At 44.6% G+C, this 14,198-nt stretch overlaps 1 protein-coding gene across 18 annotated transcripts in view; it reads left to right on the top strand.

Annotated features, from left to right (window-relative positions):
* Nucleotides 1-14,198, top strand: part of KIAA1217 (KIAA1217 ortholog) — a 673,163-nt gene that overhangs the window by 613,073 nt on the left and 45,892 nt on the right. The window lies entirely within an intron of this gene.

Genomic DNA, 14,198 nt, shown 5'->3' with positions numbered 1-14,198 from the left:
GGTAATTCGAGTTTTTCCTTGTAGAGTGCCCTTTTGTTTTCTCATCTGCTTTGGGGAAATGGAAAGAAGGTGTCATTGTCTGTCATCCAGGGTGATAAAATGTGAATTGGCATAAAAATAGAATGGTGTGGATGTAATACTCATTCGGGAGTGGTACTGAGATCAGCAAAATTATTCTAGTGAATGAGATACTCTGGGTATCTAAATTTTTTTTTTAATTTTTTGGGGGTATTTAGGTTTATTTATTTATTATTTTTTAATGGAGGTACTGGAGATTGAACCCAGGACCTTTTGAATGCTAACCACATACTCTAACATTCAGCTATATCCTGCCCCTAAATTTCTTTTTTAATATACATGTTTTTATAATTTACCAGCTCTGAACCTGCCTACTACATCTTGAAAACCCTCCAAAGTTCATATAGTAATAGAAAAGCTAATTTTTTTTTTGTCGAAGTGTAGTTGATTTATGATGTGTGTTAGTTTCTCGTGTACATCAGAGTGATTCGGTCACGTACACATACACATACACGTTCTTTTTCCTATTCTTTTTCATTGTAGTTTATTACAGGGAAAAACTAATTTTGGCAGAGGGAATTTCCCTGGCCTGAATTGGTTGAAGAAAGCCAACATAATAATTATAATCACAAAAATCTAGTCAAAGAAATGAGTCGAAAAGAGGTGAAGCATTTGGCCTGTTGTCCTAGAGGGACTCAGAAGGGGCATGAAAAACACAAATCAGATATTCAGCCACTCAGTACTTTATTGGAACTGCTGCTCCCTCCTCCTCACCAAAAATGATAATATCACTTACTATTACATAGCGTCATGAGAAGGAAGGCCAAAATTGTGACTGGAATGTGAGTTGTGTATCTTACCATCTTCCTTATCACACAAATCAGAAAGCTCTGTCCTCACTGGCAGAACATTATCATGAAGGGGCCACAGTCACAGAAGAAAGATTCCAGGAAGGTGGAAGGCAAAGAAATGTGGAAGTTTAGGGACCATTAATGCACCAACAAATTGTAACCCTCTCACACAGCTGAAAAACAAACAAACCAGCCAGCAACAGTGACTGGCTGGATTATGCAGGACTTAAAAATTTAACAATCAGAAAACGGTGTTCATTCTCTCCTTTCTGAAGTCCCTAGGAAGTGAAATTCTAAGAATCAAAGAAAAAGATGCTTCTTGTGACCATAGAAAGCTGAGGGTGTGGAATGAATACTGAGGCTCATTGGAGCAAATAGAGGAACTCTCCCAAGACGTGCCTGAAGGGGAGGAAGCCTGCACCCTGTGCTTCTAAGAAAGGGTGCAGCTTCCGCTGCAGTGGGCTGTGCAGGGCTGGTTGGGACATGCCTGTCACTGATAGGGTGGGACTTCGAGTCATAAGAATTTAGTCCAGGGAACAATAAAAACTCTCCATCTCCAGGGCCAGAATCCATCCTCCCTGCCATCCCTGCCGACCCCCATGCCTACCCACCTTGTGGGTAGAAGTGGATTGTGAGCTTGATTCCACCTTGTAGCACATTAAGCCATTCACACCTTGTTGGCCAACAATGGCACATTTTGGCCAATGATGGTGTCTGGCTTCTCCCTTAGCACCTAGTTCATTGTCATGTGAGCTTGATGTATGTTCCCACGTGTCTGTAACTGAACATCATTGAACACAGTTCCCAGGGTAGGGTTATGGGCGGGACCAAAATGAAGGACCCTCTGCTGACGTGTGGTCACCTCTGTACTGCTCCCAGGTCAGAGTCTTGAAGAATTTTAGCCTGAAGCAGCATCAGTATTTTTTCAAAGCCTCTGCTTCCTTGGAGTTTTCTGTTCTACTGAGGCTCAGAAAATGCTGTGGATTTCTGTCTTACGTGTTAGAAACTCCTTTTAGAAAATCCAAATTATCTTATTTCTAGAATAATGAGTATTTGAAAATTGACTAAAAAGATTAATGCTCACCTAAAATATACTGTCATGACCACTACCATATTCTGACGTATGGTTGTAATTTGGTTACTTGTTTGGTTGTAATTTGGAATATAATTTTACATTTTTGATTTTTTTTCATTCCTGTAAATGTGAAATAGCAGAGGTTGAATTTTATCTCACATCTTGCAGAGGTGTTTCCTCACCTGTTCATCAGGTTATCTCCAGAGGATGGAGTTGGTGGAACTGGGGTGTGTGTGTATACACAGATAGGCTAGCTTCCCTTCTCCAGCAGCCCTAGACAGACAGACAGACAGATGGACACACACACACACACACACTTCTCTACATTTAGAGTTTCTGTTACTGAAACATCTAAACATCCCCACTAATTCAACCCAGGCACATGACAAAAGTATATAAAGAGTGATTCTCCCCATTCCTGGGCATATATTCAGGGAAAACTATAATTTGAAAAGGCACATGCACCCCGGTGTTCACAGCAGCACTGCTTACAATAGCCAAGACACGGAAACAACCTAAATGTCCATGATAGATGATTGGATAAAGAAGTTGTATATATTTACAGGGGAATACTACTCAGCCATAAAAAAGAATGAAATAATGCCACTGGCAGCAACATGGATGGTCCTAGAGAATATCACAGTAAGTGAAGTAAAAGTCAGGAAGAGAAAGAGAAATATCATATGATATCACTTATATGTGGAATCTAAAAATGTGACACAAATGACCTTATTTATTAAACAGACACAGACTCACAGACATAGAAAACAAACTTCTAATTACTAAAGGGGAAAGGAGGAGGGGGAGGGATAAATTAGGATTTGGGGATTAGCAGATACAAACTACTATATATAAAACAGATAACAAGGTCCTAATGTATAGCCCTGGGAACTATATTCAGGGAACTATATAAATATCTTGTAATAGTGTATAATGAAAAGGAAAATATATGTATGGGGGAGAGGGTATAGCTCAGTGGTAGAGTACATGCTTAGCATGCACAAGGTCCTGGGTTCAATCCCCAGTACCTCCACTGAAATAAATAAGTAAATAAACCTAATTACCCTCCAAAACAAAAATTAAGTAAATAAAATATTTTTTAAAAAAGAATGTATATGTATGCATAACTGAATCACTATGCTGTACACCAGAAAGTAGCACGACATGGTAAATGAAATATACTTCAATTTAAAAAAAAGAATGATTCTCTAGTAAAAGGAACTTAAGTCTGGACATTTTGCTCTCAGCACTCCCACCCACCACCGCATTGTTACCTGGACAGGTCAGAATGTGGAACAAAGAAAGAAATGCCCCACTCGCCATCTTCCACTACAGTTCTGCACTCTTTTAGACAGCTTGATGACTAGGTTGAAATGTGGCACTGCTGAGTAATACTGGGTAATATTATAAGAAGAAGAATGACACTGTCATTTATTGAGAGTTGTTTATGGGCCAAACACAACACAAAGCAGTTTCTATACATCATATGCTGTAACCATCACGACAACCCAGTGAATCCATACTGTCATCATCCCTATTTTACAGATGCAGAAACTGAGCTCAGAGAGGTTAAGTAACTCATCCAAGGTCACAAAGCCAGTAAGTGAGATAGAATGTCCAGGTGCTTTAAGGAATCCATACCCTTTCCCACACCGTGCAGTGTTCTTCCTGGTGAGTGAGAACTATTTAGCCCTGCCTTCACCCAGCAGAGAAGCGAATTCAGGAGTGAATTCTAAGCATTTCAGCCAGGACTAGATGCTAAGTAGCTGCTCCGAAAAGATATTTACAATCATAAACATGGTCGAATTTGCATAATTATGCTGCTAAATATATACATGTCATTTAAAATGTAACTGCCCTCGCTAATATATTAGCACAATTATGCAGAAATAGGGGAAGAAAGAAGAGAACATTCTTTGTAGATTTTATTTTGAAAAGAAAATGAATGTGAGCACCATGTGAAAGAAAATTTTTAAAAACAAGAACGCCAGAAACAATTACTATAGCACAAAATTATAGTCCATTGTTACACCTATGCTGTGGTGTTATTTTAGATATATGTAATCTGTACAAGTATTTTTAAAAGTCTTCAACTCCTAAAAGTCTCAACTTTAGGAATACAGGGTCAAAAATAAACTTCAGGAATAAAGCACCAAACCAATTTCTTTTGCAGTTTCATTATATTAAAAAGCAAATAAATCTGTGAGTGCTTTTCTTGCATATAAAACTCTCAAGTGAAATTTTACATCTAAGATGTGAAGCTACAAAAACACAGGAGGGTGACTGAGAAATCTATAGACATGATTCCTTTCTGGGGATTGCTGGATTCACATAGTCTTCAGAAAACCACTTCTATGAAGTAGCCCAATAACAGTGGGATGTTCGAAATCAGAGAGAAATTTTTTCTTTCTTATCTGTACTCAGGAAACTTCCAAAGGCAGCTTTTTTTTTTTTTTAACATGAGTTTATATAACAGTTCTATTGACTTGAAAATGAGCTAAAGACAAAGTAATTTCATCTTGATTCTTGAACTTAGTTCATGTGTGCCTTGATTTAATTAATTTGGCATCTCCTTTCTTATGAAGATACTTCCACAAAGCATCTAGTGATGACAGGTTATATATAGGAGATCTGGAAAAGCTAGTGTAGAACATATATGATGGTGGCATTCTCCTCCTAAGGTGGCCAAGGACTTTGGGGTAGAAGAGCAGGTTACAACTGCTCTGACCTTCAGCACAGTACAGGATGGTACAGTTATTCCCTTGGTATCCATAGGTGATTGATTCCAGGAGCCCCCGTGGGTACTCAAACCCAAGGATGCTCAAGTCGATCTGCAGTTGGTTCAATCTGGGGAAGCACAAAACCCATGGATATGGCGGGCCAACTGTAATTCTCACCTCCAAGATTCTAGAAAGAAAATGATCTTGAGCAGTGAGGTGGTTTTACCCGGATGATTTCCTTTCAACAAGGACTCCAAGAAAAGCATGGGTCCCTGTGACTGTGAGGCTGTTCTCGAAGGAGATGGTGTGTGGCAGATGACTTAAGGCAGGAGGCTCTGTCTTCTCTAGGTTATAAAATTACTTCATTAAACAGCATCGTTATCCCTATCCATGGAACATAAAACAGCCCTTAAGAATTGTAAAACTCTAGGACATTTATGTTTTGCTCTTTTCTGTTTATAGTTTAGCTCATATAATGTGTGAACCGTCTCCATCAAAATAACACTCGAAATTCGAGGGTGCTCATTGCAAAGTGACTAATAGCTCTCCTTCCAAATGTATAACAGAGTCCTCCTAATGTTGTATTTTTCAAGACATGGTAAACTTGAACTGAGATCATATTTTTTACACTATTCTGCACCTGCAGTAGCTCAATTCAACAAAAAAAAAAGTCAAGAATCCACATGGAGCAAATGCTTGCCCCATCGGAGCACCTGTATCTGGAGGAAGAGAAACCACACGAGATCTGCTATGATTTCTAAGGCATCACAGATTTTCTCAGAAAGAAGGGGGAAGAAAATTTCTGTGCACAGAAGGAAGTCTGCATGCTCACGGGTAGCTTGGGTCTGTTCCTAATCATCTGACACCACTTTCTCATTTTATGAGGATTAAGTGTTACCATGTTGGTGCCTTTGAGGGATAGGGTGCAGCCTTGGTTTACCCGTTGTCTGAGTAAAAGTCTAAATCCATATTTGTGTCATTTCAAAAAATGTTCCCAGTGACTGGCAGACCTTTGAAGATTCTCTAAACTGTGCCATAAATCCCACTGGTGAGATGAGTCTGAATGATTGGAAGAGCATGGTTAATTTTTCCTCTTCCTGAACGTATCATCAAAAGTGAGCCATGTCTGGTATCTCCTAAGTAGTTAGACTTGGGATCTTTCTAGAGCAAAGTTCCTTAACTTCTGCCTCTTGATATCAGTGGCCCGTCCTGTGCATCATGGGATGTTGAACAGCATCTCCAGCCTCTACCGCACCAAAGGCCAGTAGCAAACTCCCCTAAAATGCTACTCCAGTCGTGATGACCAAAGATGTCTCTAGATGTCAGCAAATGCTGTCAAATCAAAAACATGGGCCTTGATGATTATCACCTCAAATCTGCCCTTTACTTTACCTCTTGATCAAGCAGTTTCATTATTATTAGAACTTGCTGTTGGGACCTTTGGTTCAATCAGCCTGCGATCAGCCATTTATTGAGAGGCAGTAAGGTGCAGTGTTTATGAACACGCCTGGTTGTTCCAGATTGCCTAGGTTCAAATCCCTGTTCTGACACTTGCTAGCCATTGGAAACTGACAGATCACTGTGTTTTGCTCTGCATCCATTTGCTCCTCTGTAAAATAGAGACACTGGTAACACCAACCTCATAGGATGGAACATCTCATTGCAATTAAGTGCCTTGTGCCGTGCCTGGCACAGACAAAGTGCTGGAGAGCTCCCACTTTGACCAAAGCAGTCTACCCAATGCTCCTAAACCCAGAGGTGAATACACAGAGATGGTGCAGACAAAGGACTGTGCCAGACAGAGCAGAGAGACAAATGGTCAAATATAATACCAGGGGGAACATAAAGCAGGTGGGGGGTGGGTGGGAAACATAAGTAAGTGCACAGAGGATGGAATTAGCTGGGGTTAAAGATTCCAGTTACAATGTTGAGAATATCAAAGCCACTTTTAAATCCATTTCGGAAGGAGGGGGTGTGTTTCACATTTTCTTGGGTCCAGGAGCAAAGAGACAAGCCAGGATAAGGCTTTTTTTTTTCCTTAATGAAGGGACTGGGGATTGAACCCAGGACCTGGTGCACGCCAAGGACGCGCTCTACCCCTGAGCCCTAGCCCCCAACTTAATGGCGTCTCTTTAAAATTGCACCTGAGCTGTATGGTGGATGCTAAGGACACTTAGCCAGGTAGAGCTGAAATTATTAGGTTATCAGATGCCTGTTTTGATGCCTAACGGTGCCTGACTGACGCAGCTGGTGTCTGAATTGCTTTCCCGTGTAGCTCTAATTAGGGATCAATGAGTGTTTATTGAGCTCCTCTTTATGTGCTTAGCTGTGGACTGGATGCTTTGCAGGATACAAAGAAACTTTGATGTGTCCCCACCTGCAAGGAATATAAACTGGGAAGACAGTCATAAAACATTAAAGGCATGATGCGAACGTGTAAGCGATGCTGCGGTTAAAGGACAGGAGGCTTCTGAGCTACGAAATGCTTACTAAACCACTGCTTTTCAGGAACAACCACAATAAGATTTCATTCTTAGGTGATGCCCAAGGGTGCTCTTGTCACCCTAGGAATGGCAGTGTCTCCTGGCGAAGCGGAGAGAAGGGAGGAGGCCGTGCAAGCCACTGAGGGGGAAAGTGCCTTTCCCTGAGGCTGCAGCTCTGGGGGAGGTCTGTTCCCAGCATCTCCAAGTTCAGCTGGAAAGTCAGGACACGTTTTCCTTGAAAACAATGAGGAACAATGAACAGACTAACAATACACTGTAGGTTGAAGAGGCTTCCGTGGGCCAGCTGGAAATCCAACCACAGTTCATTCCAAGTTCTAAACAATGGAAGTAGAAGAAAACTTTTCAATCACAAGCTTGCCATAATTTGGGGACGGCTTGTACATAACTAATTCCAAAGAAGTGATACAGACAGTAATTGCTGTGAATTCACAAAAGGGAGTACTTTCCTGAACTAAGGCTGATCTGGGAGCTTTCATGAGAATGCTGAGTTGGCCTCGAATTTAAGGAATTTACATAATGGAATGAAAGGATGCCATTTGGAAAGACAGACTGATCTCTCTCCAAAATTTGCTATATTTCTACCATTATGCTACCTATAAAAATGAGAGCCAGATGTCATGTTTTGCCAGTCTCCAAAATCAAACTGGTGCTGATACATTAATTACTACTTCATTCATAGGAATATAAATTCATAGTGAAATAATATTTGCTAGTCTTTCCTTAGGCTGCTGAGTTTAGTCAGAGCTGTTTGATAAACATGATATTCAACCAATATGAAGATTATGGTTGATAGCCGTGCTATGAAGCATAGCCCTTCTCTTTACACAAGGGATAGTCCATCAGAAATACCAGTGGAATGACTGTCACAAGGTCTGTCACCAGTTTCTTAAAATGGGAAGGCCATCATCTGTCACTAATTAAGTGAAATTAAAATGCACCCCTGTATCTCCTTTGAATATTCACGAGGTGCTGTCAAATGCCTTAGACCTGAAACCCAAAACTCAACCAGAGTAACCTAAATTCTGTGAGATTCAGACAAGCCCCTTTCCTTGCCGACTGGAGCCTCTTTCTTCAAAGAGAAGAGGAATAGATGTTCAGGTACAGGTTGAGCCTCCTTGAAAATCGGCAAGATGAACTCACCGCAGAGTCAATGTGGCTGCTGCCCAGCCTGAAGGTGGGGCTCGTCTAAGTGCCCAGACGGCCCAGCAGCTGGATGGTCCTGGGCTGTCGAGATGTCCCGGCCATTCAGCGGCTCTTGTGGTTAGTTGACCTGCTGTCTGGCGGAGTTCACGGAGGTTTCACGTGTCCTTATTTGAATTAGGGACTTTATTTTTCATGAATGAAGTGATTCAAAATTATAGCCAGGGTGAAGCATTAATTCAAACTTTCCAAAAAAATTGCAGGTCTTAAAAACATCTGCATTGACTCTTACAGGGCCAGTAATGCCTCCTCTCCCTCTGTCCGTCTTCAGAGCTGAAGGGATCCAGTTTCTTAATTGCTGACTTTTAGAAGGAGAAACACACAGGACATTTCCCAGAGGACAGATGACTGCCACTCCTCTGGTCAGATGATGTTTCACTATTATGCGGTCTTGATTTTTTTTTTTTTTTTTTTGTCTTTAAAGGGAGTGTATTTTCACTCCTCCAGCAGGCACAGGTCTCTAAGAAGACACACTTTTTTAAAAAAAGAAAGAAAGGCCAGGTATAGGAAATGCTTTCCTTCTGAGAGTCTTTACCCTATTTCTTTGGAGTCCCCCCCTGAGATTTCCCAGATCAGACGCAGGTGGGAGGGGAGGGTCACGTAAGAGACCATCTCCCAGGAGCCTGCGCCACATTGCCTCCTTGGGAGGTAAATGGCAGGCCCCTATTCAGGTCGCCAGAATACAAACACAGCTATTCATACTGGTTTGTAACTGCACCAAAGAAAAAAATGAGAGAGAGATGTCACTTCCAGAGCAGGAATATGAAAAATTGCCCTCAAGGAAGAGAAAGAAAATGCAAAGTAGGTGATTTCATAAGGCAGGGTGTATAGGCTTGCCCTGGGGAGAGAAGGCTCTCGTCACCCAGAAGTAGGGCCTCACCCCAGACGGTGGGTGAGTCACAGGGAGGCAGCCCTGAGCCCAGAGCCATGCTGGGAGCACTGGGTGGGCGGGGTAGGGGGAGGCCAACCAGCCATTTCCTTAGACCCTACCTCAAGAATAACCCTCAGCGTCCCTGGTTGTAACCAGGAGACGGCAGCTGGGACTTCCCAAGGGTTCTGTTGAAATGAAAATAGGTGTGAAGTCCCTTTGTGACCTGGGAAGTTCTCCATTAAGAAAAGACCTTTGGCACACACCACCCAGGAGCCACAGCCCCTTTGCACAGAGGAGCCAGCGGGGTGCGGGCCCTTTGGGGACTGCGCGTCCTTGTGGTTGACTCGGGACTGCATTCTGGTCTCACCCGGAACAGCCTGCCTGGAAAGTAGGTTGTGAAACAGATTCCAGGCAACCTGGAGCTTCCCCCAGTGCGGCTGCCCTGCTGGGCAGGACCCCGTCCGCGCGTTGGAGTCGGTGATCATGCCCATCGGGGGCACAGGCCCGGGGGTGGCTAAGCTTTGCCCGACCTGCAGGGCTGGCCACGCCTTTTTTTCCCCCCTTTCTTTTTGCTTCAGTCAAAATCATCAAACCAGAGTGGGAAGGAAACTGTGGGGTTTTAAAAAGTTCTCTCCAACCAGAAAATTGTGTGAGTCTAGAATTCTGTGCCTGGCAGGATTTCAGGTGCGGTGTCCACCAGGGAGTGGGGTCGGGAGAACGGGCACCTCTGTTTAACTAGGGGTGGGGGCCGTCGGGGGCGGGCCCTGTTTCCTCTGTGTGCCGAGTTCACTCAGCCTCTCCCATCCCCTCCATGGGCCCGTTCGCTGGCTTCCTGTGTTTGAACTTGCTGGGACTTTCTTCCCTCCGGGGTTTTGCGTCTGCGCCTGCCCTGCCTCGTGCACCCTCCCACCTGCGTCTGCCTGCCTGGCTCCGCCCAGCCGCAGGGCGCCGGTCAAAGGCCATCAGCTCAGCGAGGCCTTTTCCAGCCATTGTATTTGAACTTGGAACACCTGCACGCACACACACACACACCCCTACGCACACCCCTACGCACTCACACATAATGGTATAATTAATATATTACAAGTAATATAAACAAACAATACGCGTATATTTATATATTTACATATAGACTCCCCCCCCCCTTTTTTTTTTTTTACTTATTTTGTCATACCTTTATCCTCACCCCCGGGATGTAAGTTCCACTAGGAAAAGACCGCTGTTTTAGTCACCGCACTGTCCCCAGCAGTGAGAACTGTGCCTGGGATAATCAATGCCAGAAAAACAGTCGTTGAATGAATGAAGTTGAAGGGATCAAAGGAAACCTTCTGCGTCCATACGTGTTGCAGGTTGTCATGTGATGGGACAGGTGTTTGCTCCTCTGCCCCCTTGGCCCGCGTCCCTGCAGGAGGACAGCCCAGTGGGGCAGGTAAGGCGGCTGCTACCCTAGTTTGACAGTGGAGGACACTGAGGCTCGGAGACATGGTTTGTCATGCTGATTTGGGTGTCCCCTCGGATGTCTGTTGGTCAGCTCGGCATGTCCAAAAGGAACTCCGGTCTTCCCATCTCAAGTGTGACAGCTTCTTGCATCCGTCACTCAGGCCGAAAGCCTTGGTGTCTCGTTGATACTGTCTCTCCCACCCAACACTGGACACCCGAGAACGCTATCAGCTCTCTGCCCAGAGATGCCCCAACTCCCGCTATTGCTCTCAACCTCACGGCCACCACACTGTTCCAGCCACGACAGCTCTCACCTGTTCTGCCGCCATGGCCTCCTCTGTAGTCTCCCCACTCTGTCCCTGCCCACCTGCTGTCTGTTCTCAGCAGAGAAGCCAGAGTGATCTGGTTAAAATGCTGGCCCCTTGGTGTCCCTCCTTGCTCACATCTCCACGGTGACTCCCACCACATCAGGGTCAAAGCCAGAGCCTCCTAAAATGACCTACAGGTGGGGAGAATGGACTTCCCAGTTGGACTGGGATGACTCCAGTTCATCTCTGCGTCCTTCTGCAATAATCAGTAGCTCCTCCTTTCACTTTCAAAAGTACCCTGGTTTGGAAGGTAAACTGTATGACCCCCGCCCCCATAATCCCTGACGAGGTTGGCCCTCTGCTGCCTTTCTGACACCTTCATTAACTCCACTCCAGGCACACTGGCCCCCAGCTGCTCCCCAGCCCAGCCAAGCATGCTCCTGCCTTGGACGCGTGTATCTGCTCCTCCCACAGCCTGGAACATTCCTCCAGATAATACACATGGCTTGCTCCGTATCTTCCAATGGGCCTTTATTCAAAAATCACTTTCTCAGTGAGGTCCCCTCTGGTCACCCCATCTAACATCTTAAATCCCCTTCCTATCTCCCTTCTGGCTTTTGTTGTTCTCCTTCTTGACATTAGTGTCCAAGGTTAATTATTCATTCTGCACATTATCAGTAGGGCGTAACCTCCTCGTGTGCAAGGATTTCTGTCTGCTTGTTCACTTCCATCCCCAGCACCCAAACACTGCTGGATACACAGGAAGTGCTCAGTAAACATCTATTGAATTAATGGATGAAAGAACGTTCCCCTCACTGTAAGTAATGGAGTCAGAGCACAAGCCTGAGTTAATTCCTGGCCTGGGGCTCTGACTTTCATTGACTCTTCCTCAGTCTAATGCTTCTGCTCTTGCCTAGAACTCTCCTTGCTTAGAACTCCATTCTCCCCTCCTCCTTCCCCTTCTCCCTCCAGCGAGATCCTGCCATCCCCCTCCGCCCCGCTCACAAGTCTCCTTTTAGGAGGACTTGCTTTTCACCCGCTGACTGCTCTGGCTCCGGCATCCAGGGGCAATTGACCCCGGAGAGCACGTGCCCCACCCCCGCAGAATCCCGCCTCCTGTGCGCATCCAAGCTCCATCATCTCAGCCCGAGGTCAAGGACAGAGACCCTGGCAGCATCTCCCCTCCGTTGCTATCACGTGCCCACCCTCAGCAGTGACTGTTGAACTGAAGTTGCTGGGAATCAGACATCAGCTGAGGTGCTCTGGGTGAACGCACTGGTCGTTACTATGTGAAGAATTCCTTATTCCGAGAAATGTCGTCATCTCTGTGGTATTTCTCTTCACATCTCAGTATAAATTTTCCTTCTCTCAGTGTCTTGGTGAATTTATGAAGAAAGAGTAGGAATCGCTTTTTTAAAATTTTATATCCTTATAAATGAAGCTCCTTTTTTGCCTCTTTCCTCATGGGTATCATTTAATGTGTCTGTCTTCCTGGATCATAACTAAAATGCTGACCATTCCAGACAGACTCCTTTGGTTTGGGCTTTGCCTCTTCCCTGACTTCGGGAAAACTTGGTTGCCTGATGAGAGGGTTCCCCACTCTATCTCCTTAAAGTGTCACCAAAGGAAATGATGGGGGAAGAAATAGAAGGGACATGAGAACCATTTCTTCTCACCTCTTCCCTTCCTCAGTCGGGAGCAGAGTCAGGCCAGCCGAGGAACAGCAAGGGGGAGAAAGAGGCTGGAAGCCAGAGAATAAGCCAAGACAGTGGAGAACACGTGTGGGGTCCACCGGGTCAGGAGCAAGAAAACTAAAATGAATTTCCAGATAGTATTGATGGCCGGGGATGAAGGGAGTCAGGCCAGCAGGCAGGCAAAGAGCTGGTTTGTGTGAATAAGGGATGGAAGACAGCCAAAGTTTTCTATACTTCAAGACGAATGTGGTGTTTCCGATCTAGAATGTTTTTACCATATCAAGTAAGAATTTAAGGTCAGCATATGTCTGAAGAAGGGTTTGAGGATCTATGATGCCGAATGTTTGAAAGGGTTATCAGGGAGGATGTTGAAGCTACAAAGGGTGATGGACTGGGGTGTGGTGGACAGGAGGCCAGCTTCCTGCGCTGAAGTCATCCAAGGATGTGAGGGGATTTCCTGGATGCTGGTAGGGGAATTTAAGGATGAGTAATTCATACTCAGAAGCAGGGGAGGTGTTGAGCGGGTGGACAGATGACGGACTGAAGTGGCTAAGGGAAGATAGAACATCCGCCGTCTCATTCTTCATGAGCAGAGGGCAACGGGAGAGGTAGCTGCCTTCGAGGTCAGGGTTATAAATGATACTCCATCATGACCCTGTGTGTGCCCAGTCCTCACCTAAGGACTGAGAATGCAAGGAAAAGCGCAAGATGGGTCATTATCCCGAAAGAGCATGCAGTAGTAGCAGGACGGTGTTGATGCCTACGAAACACTTAGAGGTAGGTGGCATTGTAGGTGTACTGCAGTTACCACCAACTCCATTACTATTTCCTCAGTATGTCTAGATGTTTCAATGACAAGTTAAATTTATTGGGCATTTTTGGAAGAATGTCTTTAGTTACACAGCTCTTTCCCCAATAGGTTAACATTGGGCAAAAATAGAACATTCAGGGCTCACAGTCCTATTTAAAGCTTTACCACAAATTCAGATCATCTGAATTCCAGTGTTCTGTTGAACTCATCTAAAAACAGTGTCTTTAATTACTCTGGGTTTTTCCCCTCATACCCAAGAATCAGGGCATGAGCAAATAAGGGTATAGCCTAGCTTTAAACCTGTTCACTGTTCAGTTCTGGAAAACGCCTTTGGCACTGCCAAGACAAAAGGGTCTTAGTTCACTTAGATTGCGCTCAGAAAAAAAAAAAAAAAAGGCTTTGTGAAAGGAAGGCACAGCTTAAGGGTAATGATACTTTATTCACTGCTGTGTCCACAGCGGCCTGCATGGCATCTCTAGCATGTGTGCAGTGCTCAGAAATGTTTGTTGATGACCCTTGACCATTGACTGCTTTCCAGAGGGAGAGCAGGAACTGGGAAAAATCACAAAATATTAGAGCTAGAAGTGAATGGCGGACCGAGTAAGTCCTCTCAGAATGCCAGCCCGGTCACTACAGTTGTTACTGACTATCCCGCACCACTGGGTTCCAAAGTTAGTAACTGGTTAGGAAGGTGAATGCAGACGGG

This window comes from Camelus bactrianus, chromosome 35, assembly GCF_048773025.1.
Source record: "Camelus bactrianus isolate YW-2024 breed Bactrian camel chromosome 35, ASM4877302v1, whole genome shotgun sequence".
Taxonomy (NCBI): domain Eukaryota; kingdom Metazoa; phylum Chordata; class Mammalia; order Artiodactyla; family Camelidae; genus Camelus; species Camelus bactrianus.
Note: the sequence above shows the minus strand (reverse complement) of the source record. Positions and strands in the feature narration are given on the sequence as shown.